This window comes from Rhinolophus ferrumequinum, chromosome 19, assembly GCF_004115265.2.
Source record: "Rhinolophus ferrumequinum isolate MPI-CBG mRhiFer1 chromosome 19, mRhiFer1_v1.p, whole genome shotgun sequence".
Taxonomy (NCBI): Eukaryota; Metazoa; Chordata; class Mammalia; order Chiroptera; family Rhinolophidae; genus Rhinolophus; species Rhinolophus ferrumequinum.
The window spans coordinates 12,319,734-12,337,478 of NC_046302.1; positions in this window are offsets into that span (position 1 = coordinate 12,319,734).

Consider the following 17,745-nt stretch of genomic DNA (forward strand, 5'->3'; position numbering starts at 1 on the left):
GCTTGTTCGTTTTGCTTAAAAGGAGAAACAGCCATATGTACAATTGTATATTCTGTACTGAATGTTATGCATTTGTGGGCTGTGGCCAATTGTTTGGCTGGATGGTCAAGGACTTGGAAGGAACGTGATTGAAAAATTGTTGACAAGGAAGTTTAAGACAGAGATATGTGGATACACCTCTCTGAATGGGTGAAAAATATGAAGATGTTTTTGTCCCATGTGAATGTTTCCCCAAGAGTGACCTCAGCAGAAGAGGATTTTAGTGATCAAGTGTACAGGATGACACACTATGTGGATACCAGCTCGTTTCTTTCCCCAGGCACTCCTGTTATCCATCAATGGGCTCATGAACAAAATGGCTATGGTAGCAGGGATGGAGGCTATATATGGGGTTAGCAACATGGACTTCCACTCCCCATGGCCTACTTGGCTATAGCCACAGCTGAGTGCACAGTCTACCAGGAGCAGAAACGAAGACTGAGCCCCCTATATGGCACCATTCCCTGGTGTAATCAGCCAGCTACCTGGTGGTAGTTTGATTACATTGGACCGCTTCCATCAGAGAAAGAGCAGCATTTTGTTCTTACTGGCATAGATCTTACTCTGCATACAGCAATCCAATACAAGCTGAACTCCTAATGGCTCAGACCCTTTAAGAATGAAGGCTTGGTTCACCCCACCAGGCAAAAAGCCACAACCAGCTGAGGTGCTTGCTGAGGACAAAAGAAATATGGACTAGGTAGTGAAAGAAACCCTCCTTACATTGCTGGTGGGAATGTAAATGGTTCAGCAGCCTTAAAAAAAAAAAACAAAAAAACAGTTTAGCTGTTCCTTAATAAGAGGTATAATCAAACAATATGATGAAGGTTCAAATAAAAAAAAATTTAAAGTAAAAGACACATTGCCATTAATCCTCCTCAAAATACTCCTCACTTCAAACACCCTTATCCCATCGTTCTTTCTACTTTCTGGAGCACTTCTGGAAGTCCTGTTTCATGAGTGTCTTTAGCTGCACTGTCGTGTCTGCCTCAATGTCCTGAATCGATTCAAAACATTTACCTTTCATGGTCATTTTGACTTTGGGGAAGAAAAGAGCCAGAAGTTGCACAGTGCCAGATCCGGTGAAGAAGGTGGATGAGGACACAACATAATGTTTTTATTTGACAGACATTTCCATACCAGAAGTGATTCCTGACAGAGTCATCAGCATATAATATGGCAAAACCCAGTGATCTGGGCAGAGACCAAATACAGAAGTGTGGCAGCTCTGTTCTAGCAGCCTCCATTGCAAGGCAGAAAACAAAGCCATGGAACCTGACTGCTTCCACCACCATCCCAGAGCTCGCCTCCCACTACCCTCCCAGAGCTGGCAGCAGGCCCCAGAATAAACTGTAGCAGTGAGTATCAGGTTAAAGAGTAGAATATATATAGCCCTAAGAACTGGAGAGACAGCTCCTGAGAGGCAGACTCACGCTGCAGATAATCCCAGTGACAAGAGTGGAGATGTAGAGGCAGGGCAGTTGAGGTCTGGCAATTGCCATTACAGGAGGAGAACAAAGTCACACAGAGTGGCCTCTCCAAACTCACCCCTCCCTCTCCTATCTAGGCTGATCCCAGCGGGAGCACGTGGGACACCTCAGGCAGCCCACACTGCATTTGGCTGCAGGGACAGTGTGCTCAAGAGCTCAGAACCTCACGGGGATTCCAGGGGCTCTACCCCATCGCCCACCACATTTTCTCACTAGGTGGTACCCTGAGACCAAGGCAACCTAATCACAGAGAAGAGGCCCACCACCCCAGGGAATACAAGGTGTGTTCCACCACCCAGCAGAAATCTGAGAAGCCTGAGCTGTGCAAGAGGAAATAAACACTTGTGCTTCAGCGCCACCTACTGGAAAACAAAAGAAAAAGCACTTGTCATCAACCTGCTAAAGAGGGGTCACTCTTAAAAAAAAAAAAAAAAAGCAGAGTTCATTCCCATAAATACCTTGGCAGGAAAATAATCCATCAAATACGATGAACAACCAAGGTAACAAAGCAGCTCAGAAAAAAAAACAAAAAAGAAAAATCTCCAGAAAATAAACTTAAAGATGTGACAATATGTGATTTAAATGACAGAGAATTAAAGATGGCAGTTCTGACAAAACTCAACAAGATGCAAGAAAATTCATGAAATTTAATAAACTCATAAATAAAATCAATGAAAAAAGGGAATATTTTACTAAAGAGATTGAAACTTTAAAAAAGAACCAAATAGAAATTCTGGAGCTGAAGACCACAATAAAAGAGATGAAGAATGAAAAAGCAAGCTTAGGAAATAGAGCTGACCAGATGGAGGAAAGTATTAGTGATGTTGAAGATAGAAATCTGGAAATGACACAGATGGAAGAAAAGAGACTTGAGAGTAAAAAAAAAGAAAAACTGAAAGAACTCTACAAGAACTATCTAACTCCATCAGAAAGAGCAATGTAAGAATAATGGGTACCCCAGAAGGAGAAGAAAAGGAGAAGGAAACAAAGAGTCTAGTCAAACAAATAGTCAACAAGATCTTCCCAAACCAATGGAAAGAACTGGATCCTCAAATCTAAGAAGCAAACAGAATACATAATTATCTCAATTCAAAAAGGCCTTTTCCAAGGTACATTATATTAAAAGTGTCAAAAAATTAATGACAGAAAAAATTCTTAAGGCAGCTAGGGAAAAGAAGATGGTAATCTATAAAGGAAATACCATTAGATTATCATCAAATTTTTCAACAAAAATTCTACAAGCGAGGAGGGAGTGGAATCAAATACCAAAGTGTTGAAAGAGAGAAACTACAGCTAAGAATAACATATCCAGCAAAGTATCCTTTCGCTAGGAAGGAGAAATAAAGACCTTTCCAAACAATACAGAAGCTTAGGAAATTTTCCACTACAAGGCCCTCATTACAGGAAATACTAAAGGGAGTTACGTTATATGAAACAAAAAGACAAAAGAGTATAAAACTATGAGTAAGCTGGCTAACAGACAGATAGCAGCAGGAAATTACAACCCTATGAAGAATAGGGAACTATACATTTAAATATAGCATAAAGGATAAAGGAGGTAAAAACATAAAAAATAAAGAGAGAGAAGACAACAATAGCTACTGTAACTTGGAAATGAACTCACAGCATAAATAGGATAATTTATGACAACAAAAACATATAAGGGGAGGGAGTAGAGATCTGAATTTACAAAAAATGAATAGAGATAAGATTCATGCAGAAAAAAAAGGACTACGTATATGTGAAACTTGCTTTTATATAGATTTAGTGGTAACCACACACAAAAAATCCCAAACTGAGACATATAACAAAAAAAGAAGAAACAGGAAAAGAAAATCATAGAATATCACCAAACTAAAATAAGAGACAGCAGCACAAGGGCAAAGAAACAATGGAGACACTGAGCTAACAAAACAAAAGATAAAATGGTTATAGGAAATCCTCATATATCAATAATCATGCTAAATGTAAATGGACTGAACTCACTAATAAAAAGGCACAGAGCAGGAGACTGGATCAAAAACCAAAACCCAACTTTATGCTACCTTCAAGAGACACATCTTGCCTATAAGGACAAATATAGACTCAAATAGAAAGGGTGGAAAATGGTACTCCAAAAAAATGGCATCCAGAGAAAAGTGGGTGTAGCCATAATTATATCTGATTAAATAGATTTCAAGATAAAAAAGGTAACAAAAGACAAAGATGGATATATTTCCTAATGATAAAGAAAACAATACATCAAGAAAACATAACACTTATCAATATATATGCTCTCAATCAGGGAGCACCAAAATATCTAAAGCAACTCACAGAACTAAAGGGAGAAACTGACAAAAACACAATTATAGTAGTGGACCTAAATATTTCATTGACAGCTATGGATAGATCATCCAAACAGAAAATCAATAAGGAAATATCAGCTTTAAATGACACATTCGATCAAATGGACATAATCGACATTAACAGAATTTTTCATCACAGAATACCAGATTATACATTCCTCTGTAGTGCACATATGTTGGGACACTAAACTAGCCTCAGCAAACTTAAGTAGACTCAAATCATACCAAGCATATTCTCTGATCTCTTTGAAATTAGAGATCAACTGCAGAAAGAAAGGGGGGGAAATCCACAAATATGTGGAGATTAAACAACATGCTACTAAAGAATGACTGGGTTAAACTATTGTAATAAACTTAGCTAATTTATAACAAGCTTGGCATTTAAAGAGAAAAAAAAGAATGACTGGGTCAAAGAAGAAATAAAGGGAGAGATCAAAAAATACATACAAACAAATGAGAATGAAAATATAACATCAAAACTTTTAGGTTGGGCCGGCTCGGTGGCTCAGGCGGTTGGAGCTCCGTGCTCCTAACTCCGAAGGCTGCCGGTTCCATTCCCACATGGGCCAGTGGGCTCTCAACCACAAGGTTGCCAGTTCAATTCCTTGAGTCCCGCAAGGGATAGTGGGTCCACCCCCTGCAACTAAGATTGAACACAGCACCTTGAGCTGAGCTGCCGCTGAGCTCCTGAATGGCTCAGTTGGTTGGAGTGCATCCTCTCAAACACAAGGTGGCCGGGTCAACTCCTGCAAGGGACGGTGGGCTGTGCCTCCTGCAACTAGCAATGGCAACTGGACCTGGAGATGTGCTGCGCCCTCCACAACTAAGACTGAAAGGACAACAACCTGAAGCTGAACGGCACCCTCCACAACTAAGATTGAAAGGACAACTTGACTTGGAAAAAAGTCCTGGAAGTACACACTGTTCTCCAATAAAGTCCTGTTCCCCTTCCCCAATTAAAAAAAAAAAAAAAAAAAAAAAAAAAAAAAAAAACTTTTAGGATATAGTAAAAGCGGTAATAAGAGGGAATTTTATATCATTACAGGCCTATCTCAAAAAACAGGAAAAATTTCAAATACACAACTTAACATTACATCTTTAAGAACTAGAAAAATAATTACAAATGAAGCCCAAAGTCAGCAGAAGGAAGGAAATAATAAAAATTAAAGCAAAATTAAATAAAATAGAGAATGAAAAGACAATAGAATAAATTAATGCAACAAACATCTAATTCTTTGAAAAGATCAATGAAATTAACAAACCCTTGGCTAGACTCACTAAGGAAAAAAGAGAGAAGACGCTAAAAAACAAAATCAGAAATGAAAAAGGAAAAGTTACAATGGATACTACAGTAATACAAAGGATCATATGAGAATACTATGAAGGACTATATGCCACCAAATTCAATAACCTAGATGAAATCGACAAGTTCTTAGAAACATATAAGCTTCCTAGACTTAATCATGAAGAAATGGAAAATCTAAATAGACAGATCAACAGTAAGGAAATTGAAACAATCATCTGAAAACTCTCCAAAAGCAAAAGTCCAGGACCAGATGCCTTCACTAGTGAATTCTACAACATTCAAAGATGATTTAATACCTGTCCTTGTCAAACTCTTCCAAAAAGTTGAATAAGAGGCAGTACTTCATATCTTATTTCATGAGGTCAACGTTACCCTGATACCAAAACCTGGTAAAAATACACCAAAAAAAGAAAACTACAGACCAATATCTCTGATCAATACAGACAAAAATCCTAAACAAAATACTAGCAAATTGAATACAACAATTCATTAAAAAGATTATACATCATGATCAAATGGGGTTCGTTCCAGGGGCACATGGATGGTTCAATGTATACAAATCAATCAATGTGATACACCACATAAACAAAATAAAAGATAAAAATCATATCATATCAATAGATGCAGAAAAAAACATTTGACAAGATACAGCATTCATTTACAATTAAAACACTTAATAAAATGGGTATAGATGGAAAGTACCTCAACATAATAAAAGGTCATATGTGACAAACCCTCTGCTAATATCATACTTATTGGTGAAAAACTGAAAGCTTGTCCCCTAAAATCAGGAACAAGACAAGGATGCCCTCACTCAACACCATTCAACATAGTATTAGAAGTCCTCACATGAACAATCATGCAAGAGAAAAAAATAAAAGGCACCCTTTTATTTTTTGGGGGAATGAAGAAGTCAAATTGTCACTTTTTACAGATGACATGATTCTTTATATAGAAAACCCTAAAGACTCCACTAAGAACAATTAGAAACAAACAAAAAAAGTACAGTAAAGTTGCAGGAGACACAATCAATGTACAAAAATCTGTTGCATCCCAATATACTAACAATGAACTTTCAGAAAAATAAGTGAAAAATACAATTCGTTTTACAATTGCACAAGAATAAAATACATAGGAATAAACTTAACAAAGGATGTGAAGTTCCTATTCACTGAAAATACAAGACATTTTAAAAAGAAATTGAAGAAGACACAAAGAAATGGAAAGACATTCTGTGCTCATGGATTGGAAGAATCAACATAGTTAAAATGGCCATATTACCCAAAGCAATATACAGATTTAATACAATCCCCATCAAAATCCCAATGGCATTTTTCAAAGAAATGGAGAAAAAGAAACCATCAGATGTGTATGGAATCACAAAAGACCCCGACTAGCATAAGCAATCCTGAGAAAAAAGAGCAAGGCCGGAGGTGTCACATTCCCTGACTTCAAAGTATACTACAAAGCGACAATAATCAGAACATCATAGTATTGGCAAAAAAAGAAAGAAAAACAAAGAACCACAGATTAATGGAACAGAATTGAAAACCCAGAAATAAACCACCATGTATATGAGCAGATAATTTTTAACAAATGAGTCAAAAACATACAATGGAGAAAAGAAAGCTTCTTCAATAAATTGTGCTGAGAAAATTGGAAAGGCACATGCAAAAGAATGAAACTAGACTACTATCTGTCACCATATACCAAAATTAACTCAAGATGGATCAAAGACCTAAATATAAGACCTGAAACAATAAATTGCATAGAAGGAAACATAGGTACTAAACTTATGCACCTTGGGCTTATAGAGGATTTTTATGAATTTGACCTCAAAGGCAAGGGAAGTTAAAGCAAAAATAAATGAATGGTATTACAGTGGTACCTCGGTTTTCGAATGTAAAGCGTTCTGGAAGACTTCGAGTTCTGAAACGTTCAAAAACAGTCGACAGTGGGCCTCAGGATCTTGCACTCAGCAGAAGCTGAATGACATGTTCAACTTCCGAGGCGTGTTCAAAAACCGAAGCATTGACTTCCGGGTTTACAGCATTTATAAACCGAAATGTTCATCAGTGGAGACGTTTGTAAACTGAGGTACTACTGTACATCAAACTAAAAAGCTTCTGCACAGCAAAATAAACCATCAACAAAACAAAGAGGCAACACCTCCAACAAGAGGCTAATATCCAAAAATATAAAGAAATCATACAACGTACAAACAACTACAACAAAATCCAATTTAAAAATGGGCAGAGTACCTGAACAGACACTTCTCCCAAGAAGGCATACCAACAGCCAACAGATATATGAAAAGATGCTCAACTTCATTAGCTATTAGGGAAATGAAAATCAAAACCATAGTGAGATACCACCTTACACCTGTTAACATGACTATTATCAACCAAACAAGTAATAAGAAGTGTTGGAGAGGCTGTGGAGAAAAATGAATCCTCTGCTGGGGGATTATACTGCTGGTGCAGCCACTATGGTGTCAACTGGTGCAGCCACTATGGGAACCACTATGGATTTTCCTCAAAAAATTAAGAATAGAATTACCACCGTGTTTCCCCGAAAATAAGACCGGATCTTATGTTAATTTTTGCTCCATCAGGGCTTATTTTCAGGGGATGTCTTATTTTTTCATGTACAACAATCTACATTTATTCAAATACAGTCATGTCGTCTTCTTCTGGAACATCGTCATAACATACTAAATGTGTCCGTCTGGCTGATGATCTTAATTGGGGCTTATTTTTGGGGTAGGTCTTATTTTCAGGGGAACACAGCATTTGACACAATAATTCCTGTTCTGGATATCTACTCCAAAAAATTGAAAACATTTATCCCTAAAGGTGTATGTACCCCTGTGTTCATTGCAGCATTATTCACGGTAGCCAAGACATAGAAATAACTGAAGTATTCTTCGATATATGATCGGATAAAGAAGATGTGGTACATATATGCAATGGAATATTACTCAGCCATAAGAAAAGTTGGAATGCTGCCATTTGTGACAACATGCATGGCTCTTGAGATTATCATGCTAAGTGAAATAAGTCAGACAGAAAAAGTTGAGAGGAGTTGATTTCACTCATATGCATGATATAAAACTGAAAGCAACAAATGAACAAAACAAACAAGTAAAAAGTCATAGATACAAACAACCATTTAGTGGTTACCAGAGGGAAAGTGGGGAGCGGGAAGTAGAAAAGGGTAAAGGGATCAAATATATAGTGATGGAAGGTGTTTTGACTTTGGGTGGTGAACACACAATGCAACATACAGATGATGTACTATAGAATTGTACACTTGAAACCTATGTAATTTCATTAACCAATGTCACCCCAAGAAATTTAATAAAGGAAAGAAAGAAAGAAAATCAAGAGGCTGTCAACTAAAGCAATGTTTTTCCTAATGAGATACCAAGAGCAGGAGAGAAAATGTTGCCACCTTCCCTCACATATCCTCTAGTCTCATCTTCACTCTGCTTTGTGAAATTTGCCCATTCCTGGTATCTTAGTTTCTAGATTATTGACCTTTTTACTCTTAATTTTCCTACTAAATTCTGCTTCAAAATATACAAAAGTACACGTGCTTCCTATATGCAAAAACAAGAAAACTCTGACAAGCTCTGCCCTCCATTTTCCCCTCTAACCTGCTCTCATGGACCCAGTTTATTTTTTAAATTTATTTAAGTATAATTGGTATAAAATACTGTACTAGTTATATTAGTTTCAGGTGTACAATATAGTGATTCAACATTTTTATACCTTATAATGTGATAACCCCACTAATCTAGTAATCATCTCTCATGGTGCCAATTTATCACAATATTATTGACTATATTCCCCTTCACTTTTTTCACACATCTCCCACCCTCCCCTTTGGTCTCTGTTTCTATGAGTCTGTTTTTGTTTTGTTTTTTCATTTGTTTGGGAGAAGGCAAGTTTGTTTTGCCTCCGACCTTGCTTTTGAGCATTATTGAGTAACTGGGTTGCTCCACGCAGACATGTGCTGCTTGAATTTACCTATTAGCATTTGGAAACCTTTGTCTTTCTGCTTATTTTCAGCAGACATCAAGGAAGCACAGTGTTAGTAGAATAGAAAAGAAAACTTTATAAGAGAAAAAGCCAGTGATTGTAGTGTGTCTCATGATGGAGAACTTTTAAAATCATTTTCTATTTTTTTTCTATTCACCATGTAATCTTTTTTAAAGTCAATTCCTTTCATCTTACTTTGAATATTTCCCCTTTGATTTTGTTACAAAAAGAAATAGTTATCACTGGAGTTATGGGCTTTGTGAAATGGCAAGGGACTGACTCCTTGCTGATACTGTCACGGGTATTTCAATCATCATCTTCTTGAGAGATAATGCACTGAAAATGCATCAATCCTTTTCTGAATTGAATGTAGTCTCAATCTCTCTCAATAGTTATCAGACTAATTCCGAAAACGAAATGGACCTGCCACCAATTAGAATTATTCTTAAACATGGAGAATATGTATTTCAAGTACTTTACTTATGCTTAACTATAATTATATAAGTGATCTCAGATCATTATTAAAATCATTTTATTCATCCCAATAAATGAAAGACATCATTGATGTTACAGATACTCAAGTAGTATGGATTAGGACTACTATAAAATACAAATAAGAAAATGACTATAAGAGCTGGATTGACAACAGTGTTTACATGCTTAAGTTGGATTAACTTTTTTTTTTTTTTTTGGACATTATTACCTTACTCCGGATTAGAGTTACCAAGTTCAGCAGATAAAAATATGGAATGCTCAGTTAAATTTGGGTTTCAGATAAACAGGGAATAATTTTTAGTGTAAGTATGCACAGTTACACAAATGTATCTGTTGTTATCTGAAATTCAAAGTCACGTGGCTGTCCTGTATTACAGCCTAACAACCCTGCTCAGGATCTGCTTAACTCTAGCAAGGCATAAAAACTACCTTCATTGCCAGTTGGGTCTTCAGTGTACACTTCTTAAGCATCTCCCCTTCCCTATCCTTGTACCTCTGGGCTCATGTGAAATTATCCTTGGGCCTGTGTAGCAGCCTGTCTGCTACATGGGCTGAAGAGAGAGTGGGTTCAGCAGTTTCCACAGCATAAGGACACATGGAGAGTGGCTGGGAAGCGGGAAGGCCGGAAGTAGAGACACAGTTCTGAAGAAATAAGTCCCGGGCCCCTCAGAGTGCTGTTTGTCCTCTACAAACCCCAGGACTATTGAGATTTCATCAAAGTGTATCCTTTCAATACTCCTTGGATGACCTCTCTCCTTTTAACTCAGCAAATGGGGCTTTAATCTAAATATATTCCTGACTAATATTAATGCAAGTGTGGTAAGGAAAGTTCCCAGCCTTCTCCCATCCCCCTCCATATGTTTATTTTATATTCCTGGAGTGGAAGCCAATAACTAAACTCTAAGGGTTGTTTTTTTTTTTTTCTTTTTTTTCTTGTGAGTGGTGGTTGGTGGGGAAGGGTTGGTCAGGATATTGAAAAGAAAGTTACCCAGTGGCAGAATAGAAGATAGTGGAGCTTCTTCAAACTTGAATGTTTGTGGGTAGTACCATGGGGACTGGAAGTGGGGTGTGGGGTGGTAGCTTTCTATTAAGCCCTGCTTTTTCTCCCTGCTCCATCTTAAATAACACCCCTAAGGTCATTTGATTATTCAAGCCTGTCTGCCTTCGACTGCTATGGAGCAGTCAGTCTAGAATTGCAGATCCTATATGTCTAGGAAAATAATTTAATGAACCTCCCATCCCTCTTCCAATCTTTTATGCTGCCTGTGATATGATTTTGATACTAGCAGCAAGTCCTTACCAAGAAGATAATAACACTTAAAATGCTCTTATAAGTGTATGTATATGTATATTCATACACACACATACGTATACACATGATATCTTTTAACAGATAAATATAATGCATATTCATTGCAGAAAAGTTAGCAAATGCCAAAAAAGTATTAAAAAGGAAACAAATCACCCATAATCCAGAGATAACTACTATTGATATTTTGGAATATTTTCTTTCAGTTTTTTCCCCATGCACAAATTTTTTTTTGTATGTATTTGAGATCACATTTTCTTCTTTAATGTGGAATCATCATTTCCTACCATCAGACCTTTTTTGTTTGTTTGTTTTCTTTTGTTTTATTCTGTGCAAGATATTTAAGAAGAAGGTATTAAAATTTACCAATTTCTAAGACTCTCTCTAATCATCTTTCCCAAAAAGAACTGCCCTTAGCAGTGATAGCCTGTGCCTTCAAACTTGTAGCCTCAAATTCTCACCAAAAAGTCTCTGTCATTTTTGGAAGACAGTTTTTTATATGAGTTTCTAAAACGTTTTTTTTAAAGGCTTTGTAACTCAGTTTTAAATATTGCACAAAAAGCAGCATTCTCATATAAGCGTCTCTACCACTCCTCTGTCCTTTGTGTATTTAATTCACTCTGTGACTATCAAAGGGAGAATTAAAGCCCAGTTTAAGGAGTCAAACATTGATTTTATCATGACACTCTCTGCTACAGAGGCAGCAATTGCTCTCTGAAGTCTTTGCCCCGAAGCCATCCTGGTCCCACCTCTGCTTCTAGCTAGGTATGATCTTGGGCAAGTCTCTGCTTCTCTGAGTCTGTTTCCTTTTCTATAAAATAGAGGCATGGATTAGATGACCTAAGTAAGGTTATTTTAAACCTTTGACATTCATAATTAAAATCAGAGTCCAAATCAAGAAGAACATTCTTATGTCATTTTCCCAGGGATGCCCAGGAATCTGGGGCTAGCCGCCCAGAAGGCAGCTCTTCATGGATATATGTAACCCATATGAAGTCTGGTAGAAATAACCCTGCTGACACTGGAACTAAAGGGGCCATTTTCCCCACCCTAATACATGCCATAATGAAATTGCTCAACAATCGCAGGGATTTCTTAGTTTCAGGTCTATTTTGAAATTACATGGATTCCAATTTACTTGACCTCTCTCCACATCAACTGGAGACACTTTAAAATTTAAAAATGCCGATTGTAACTTTTGGAAACTAACCAGACTCCAGGAAGCCAGCCAGACACATAATAGGAACTCAATAAATGTTTATTTAATTAATGAATGAATGGTAGACTAAGTAAGTATACTTAGGTTCAGTCCTCCTTTCAAAGTGAGCCTGTGGCACTGGATTGAAAAAAATCTTTGTATTTTCCACAGTTTTCCAAATTAAACTATTTGCATGCATAAATTACGAAGAGCTTTTTACTCAAGTAGGAGATTTTGTATGCTTTAATATAAATTCATCATGCTAGATGATAGATTTTGGACCAAAAAACTATATTTAGAGGATGTGTATTGAATTCATTTTAGCCTCATTTTCCGTTTCTTATTTCCTTGGCCATAATTGCAGTACATTGTAAATATGACATAAGTATTAACCTAAATTCACGCAGAAGATAGAATCTGATCATATCAAAGGAAAGGAATTCACAGTTCAGGGTTACCCTCACTGTACCAGGCACTGTGCATATACTGATTAATTATCATTAAAAACCTCACAGCAATTCAATAAGGAGGTAAATTTTAATTTATCCAGTGTTCTGCTTGGGAGAGATGTTTTTCATGTCTTAGGTCACACAAATGGTAAAAGAATTGAGCTTCAAACCTAGGTTGATAAAATTTCAAAGCTCACACTATTTTCATTATCTGAGAGAAAAATACATCAGACAAAAGGGACGCTTTATCACATGGAATTGGTTAAAGGGCTGGAAAAAACCCTGAGGGGTTACAGACATTAAATAAGAGATAAAGGATCATGGTGTTTTTGTTTTTTGGTTTTTTTTCATAATAGAACCAAACAAAAGGTCACATTTGCTTATCTATCCCAGCAATGATATCCTTTTGTGGATTGTCAAACATACTGCATCTGTTTTCTAACCTTATTTTATCTGATTCCCTTGAGGGATTATAGAGTGAGGAGCAATGGTTAGGGAGGCAGAAGATTCTAGCATCAGCAGGGCCACTTGTTACCTGTATCATACTGGATGAATCATTTAGCTTCCGACTTTTGGTTTCTCCATTTCTAAAATACTGACTCTCCTCCCAACCTGACAGCGTTTTGTACATGTAGGGGACCCAAGTGAAATATACACAGAGGGTGACAAAAAATGTATACACATTTTAAGATAACGTCTCTTAAAATGTGTATACATTTTCCTGGTATATGTGAATGTTAATTTCATAGCACTGTACAAAAAAAAGTCGTTGATGATTACCGAACTAGAGATTACTGAGACTAATGTTTGTTATTCTAAGACTAGCAAGTGTGAGAGAAGGAAGGTTTTGGGATGCGTAAAGGATTCTAGAGATAATTTAGATTCTAGTTCTATCTGGCAGTTGTGGTGACTATGATGATTTTGGATAAACGTGATTATTGTCCTTTCTACTCAGCAGGGAAATAAATCATTTTATGAGTCTAGATTGCATTTAACATCTTGACAATAAAAATGAAGTATTTCACATGAAGCGCTGATTTACTTGTGACTAGAGCTATAGCAAATCTTAGCAAATCGAGTTACCAAATTTGACAGAAAAGAAATATAAGCATTCAACAGTGGGTTGTTCCAAGTGAAAAGAACTATGCTGCTTCCAGAAACATTTGGCAAGCAATTTGTGTGGGGAGAAAATAATAACAAAGGCAAAAATGAATAAATGATAGCCTAGCCATCACTAAATGCCCTGTGGAGTCACCAAAGCTAAAAGCAAGATTTCCTGCTATGATTTCAGAATCATAATTCCTTCCTCTGACTGCTCACAAATTAAGGAAAAGTTGGCTTGATGTGACCATATCAAGGAATTTGTGAGTCAGAATAAATAAATAAAAATGCTGACTAGGAGACTAAATAATTGCTTCTATTTACTGTCTAACTGCCTACTCTTGAAGTTCTATCAGAATCATAAATAATGAAATCTGAACAGGATGAATGCATGCTTATTAGATGGATTTGAAGTTCAAAATAAAATCTGCATTCCACATGAAGATTTTTAAAGATCGGTTATCAGATACATTCCATTCCATGGACCTTATGCTATTAAAGATGGTATCATAACCTCCCTCTTGTCAGCAGATAAAAATAGAAGAGTTATTTCTGGCTTACATCTCAGGTACTGAAATATTACAACTTCCAGCGATTACCAGGACATTGTAAGGTATATTTGGAAAGTTTTGTCTTTGGGGGATAGAGAATTGTTGGGGTAAGAAAAAAATGTATCTCCTCATTAATTTCAAACATTTTGCAATTTGCTTTCTGTCAAACACAGATCTGCTGAAGTCCTTTCCCTTTGAAAACTATGAATGAAATTTTTGCAGATTTTTAAAAAAAGAAATATTAAAAATTGTCAGCTGTTGGACATGAAATGAAGTGACTCTTACAAACCATCATGACTTATATTAGTCATTATTACTGTACTTATTACTGTTAAAGTCATGATGACTGTCTCTCTTCTAAGGTTTTACTAGGACCCTATTTATATTTAATTGTGTACTTATTAGTCTACTGGGGATGACTTTATTCATAGACATCTTTTTTTTCCAACAACTGATCTCTTTGCACTGGTATTTTGAAAAAATTTACCCCTACCATCCCACATTCCCCACCTCCTACCAAGACTTAATTATAATGTCCTTGGGAGCAGGATTGTGTCTGTCTTGCTCATGGCTGTACCCCCAATCCTGTATGCATAGTAGGTGCTCAGTATATACTTGTGGAGTGAGTGACTGGATTGAAGCAGGAGCCTCTTTCCAATGCACTGTGAAGGCAAAAGTGGAAGGGACCAGTGTAAGGAGAAATCCAGCAATTGTACCAACTGTCCCAAGAGAGCAATATTATTTCAGCTCAGCTTGGGAGACTATCCTCCATGTTGATTACAACAAGTAACATGAAAATCGTATGGATTCTTGAGACAATAAGAACAGTTTAAAGTGTTCTATTCATGGGAGAGAAAATGAAACTAAGATGCAAGGAAATCAACATTTGAGTTAGGGCAGTTAGTTAAGAAATCCTGGTTAAGAGATGCTGGAGAGAGAAAACTTGGGTTCAAATGCTTGGCCTGCCATTTGCTAGGTGTATGACATTGGGGAAATTGTTTAATTTTGACGTGTTCCAGTTTCATTACTTGTAAATGGTAGACCTACCTCATAGGGTGTTGTGAGGATAAATAAGTTAATATACCCGAAGTGCTTGGAACAGTTTCTGACTCTTGACAAGTGCTTTGTAGATATTTACCATTTGCTTTATTATTTACTCTAATGAAGCCAGCAAGTAGGCCTGGAGGACTAGACAACGAGAGATTATTTCCATGCTCTACCGGTATCTATCTATGAGTGCTAGTTTTAACATATCTAGGTTTCTATCTTCTTATCTATAAGTGAGGGTGTAGGCCACTGGAAGGGCTTCCGAATTTCAAATCGTATAACAACCACGTTTCCCTGAAAATAAGACCTAGTCCGACCATCAGCTCAAATGCGTGTTTTGGAGCAAAAATTAATATAAGACCCGGTCTTATTTTAATATAAGATTGGGTGCTATACAATATAAGACCAGGTATAACATAATATAATATACAATTTAATACCAGGTATAATATAATATAATACCGGGTCTTATATTAATTTTTGCTCCAAAAGATGCATTAGAACTGATGGTCTGGCTAGGTCTTATTTTCGGGGGAACACGGAATTTATCTGGCCAATTTCTCCCCTCCTTCTAAAATGGAAATGTACAGGGCTATTGAAACTCTCAATTGAATAATGAATGTGGAAGCATCATACAAAAGTAATGTTGGTTTTTAGTATTAATATAGGGTATATTTAGTACTATATTCACTATGAAAACATTTTATTAATTTCCAAATCTGGTAAGTCCCAGTTGCTCTGTAGATACAAAACTAAGTGGTCATAAGAGAAAATAAGGCAACTACAAAATCACTTTAATAAAATGGTTTGCCGGCTGATCAACAGTTTCCTTTTCTTTCTCCTCTCCTCTCTTTGCCCATCTATTTCTTCTCAAAATTTCCCTTCTGTTCTCACTCAAGGAATTATGGATTCCTAGAACTAGAAGCATCTTTGTCATTATTGATGTTCCCATAATTTAATGCATTTCTACCCAATTTTTAAATTGTTTTTTTCCATTTGTTTCCTTTTATTCAAAAATATGCTTGTCCTACTGATATGTTTGCCTCCAATGGGTAAGTTTAGCTAGGGATGGGGATATTTAGTAGACTGGTAAACTCTATCATAAATCTGTCAATGCTAGAGATCCATATAGAGCACATGGCTTGTGGGAAAAGCATAAAGTTAATCTTCTGCAATCTATGTATTGATTACGTGGTCTTTCCAGCCTGTTTATTACTTGAGTGAAATTATAGACCAAAATTTATAAAACTAGAATATATATATTTAAAGCATATCTATATATACATAGACATATGTATACATATATACATCTATATATACATATTTAGATATGCTTTAAATATATATATTCTATACATATATGCTTTAAAAATATATATTCTAGTTTTGTAAAGCATATATATATATGCTTTAAAAAAATAGTAGTCTCTATAAAATATATGATCATAGCATTTTAGAACTGGAAAGGACCCTAGAGCTTATCTAGTCCAAATTTAATGATGTGGTAAGAAGGGCACTTCATTTCTGTGATAGTCTTTCCAAATTCCCACAGCCCTAATGTAAAACATTAGACAAAACCCAGATTGTGGAAACATTCTATAGGATATCTGGCTTGTACTCCTCAAGATTGCCACAATCATGAAAAAAAAAAACAAGAAAGACCGAGAAGCTGTCACAGACCAAAAGAGACTGGGAGACATAACAACTAAATGCATTGGGTCGTGGAGCAGAAAGAGGGAAAACTGATGAACTCTAAAAAAGTCTGGAGTTCAGTTAATAGTAATGAAACATCAGTTTTTTAGTTTGGATAAATGTACCACAGTAATGCAAGTTGCTAACTATGAGAAAACTAGGTGGAAGGATATACAGGAGCACTGTGTATTATTTTTGCAACTTTTCCATAAATCAAAAATTATTCCAAAATAAAAAGTTTATTAAAAATAGATAGAAAAGTCTAATGTAAATACTTACCCCTTTTTGTGGAACACTGCTCTACTGCTGGCTTACAGCATATGAACTCTTCAGAAGTCAAACTAATATATTAGTCAATATATACCACCCTTGGATGGGAAATTTGAAATGTATAGCTCCCTTGGATGGGAAATATGAGCAGACCTAACTGTTCTTCTACCTTTTAAAAGAATTTATTTTTTCTTGCACATTTCCCCAAGCATTCATTTAAATTATTCTAAACACTATTTCGCAAACAGTAGAATGAAGTTTTATAAGTAACTTTTTCAAATTAAATATAATACAGGCATGCCTCGGAGATACTATTCCAGAGCACTGCAACAAAGTGAGTATAGCAATAAAATAATAGCATGGAAAGTCTTGAATTCAATTTGTAAAAAATGCAACATCTGTGAAGCACA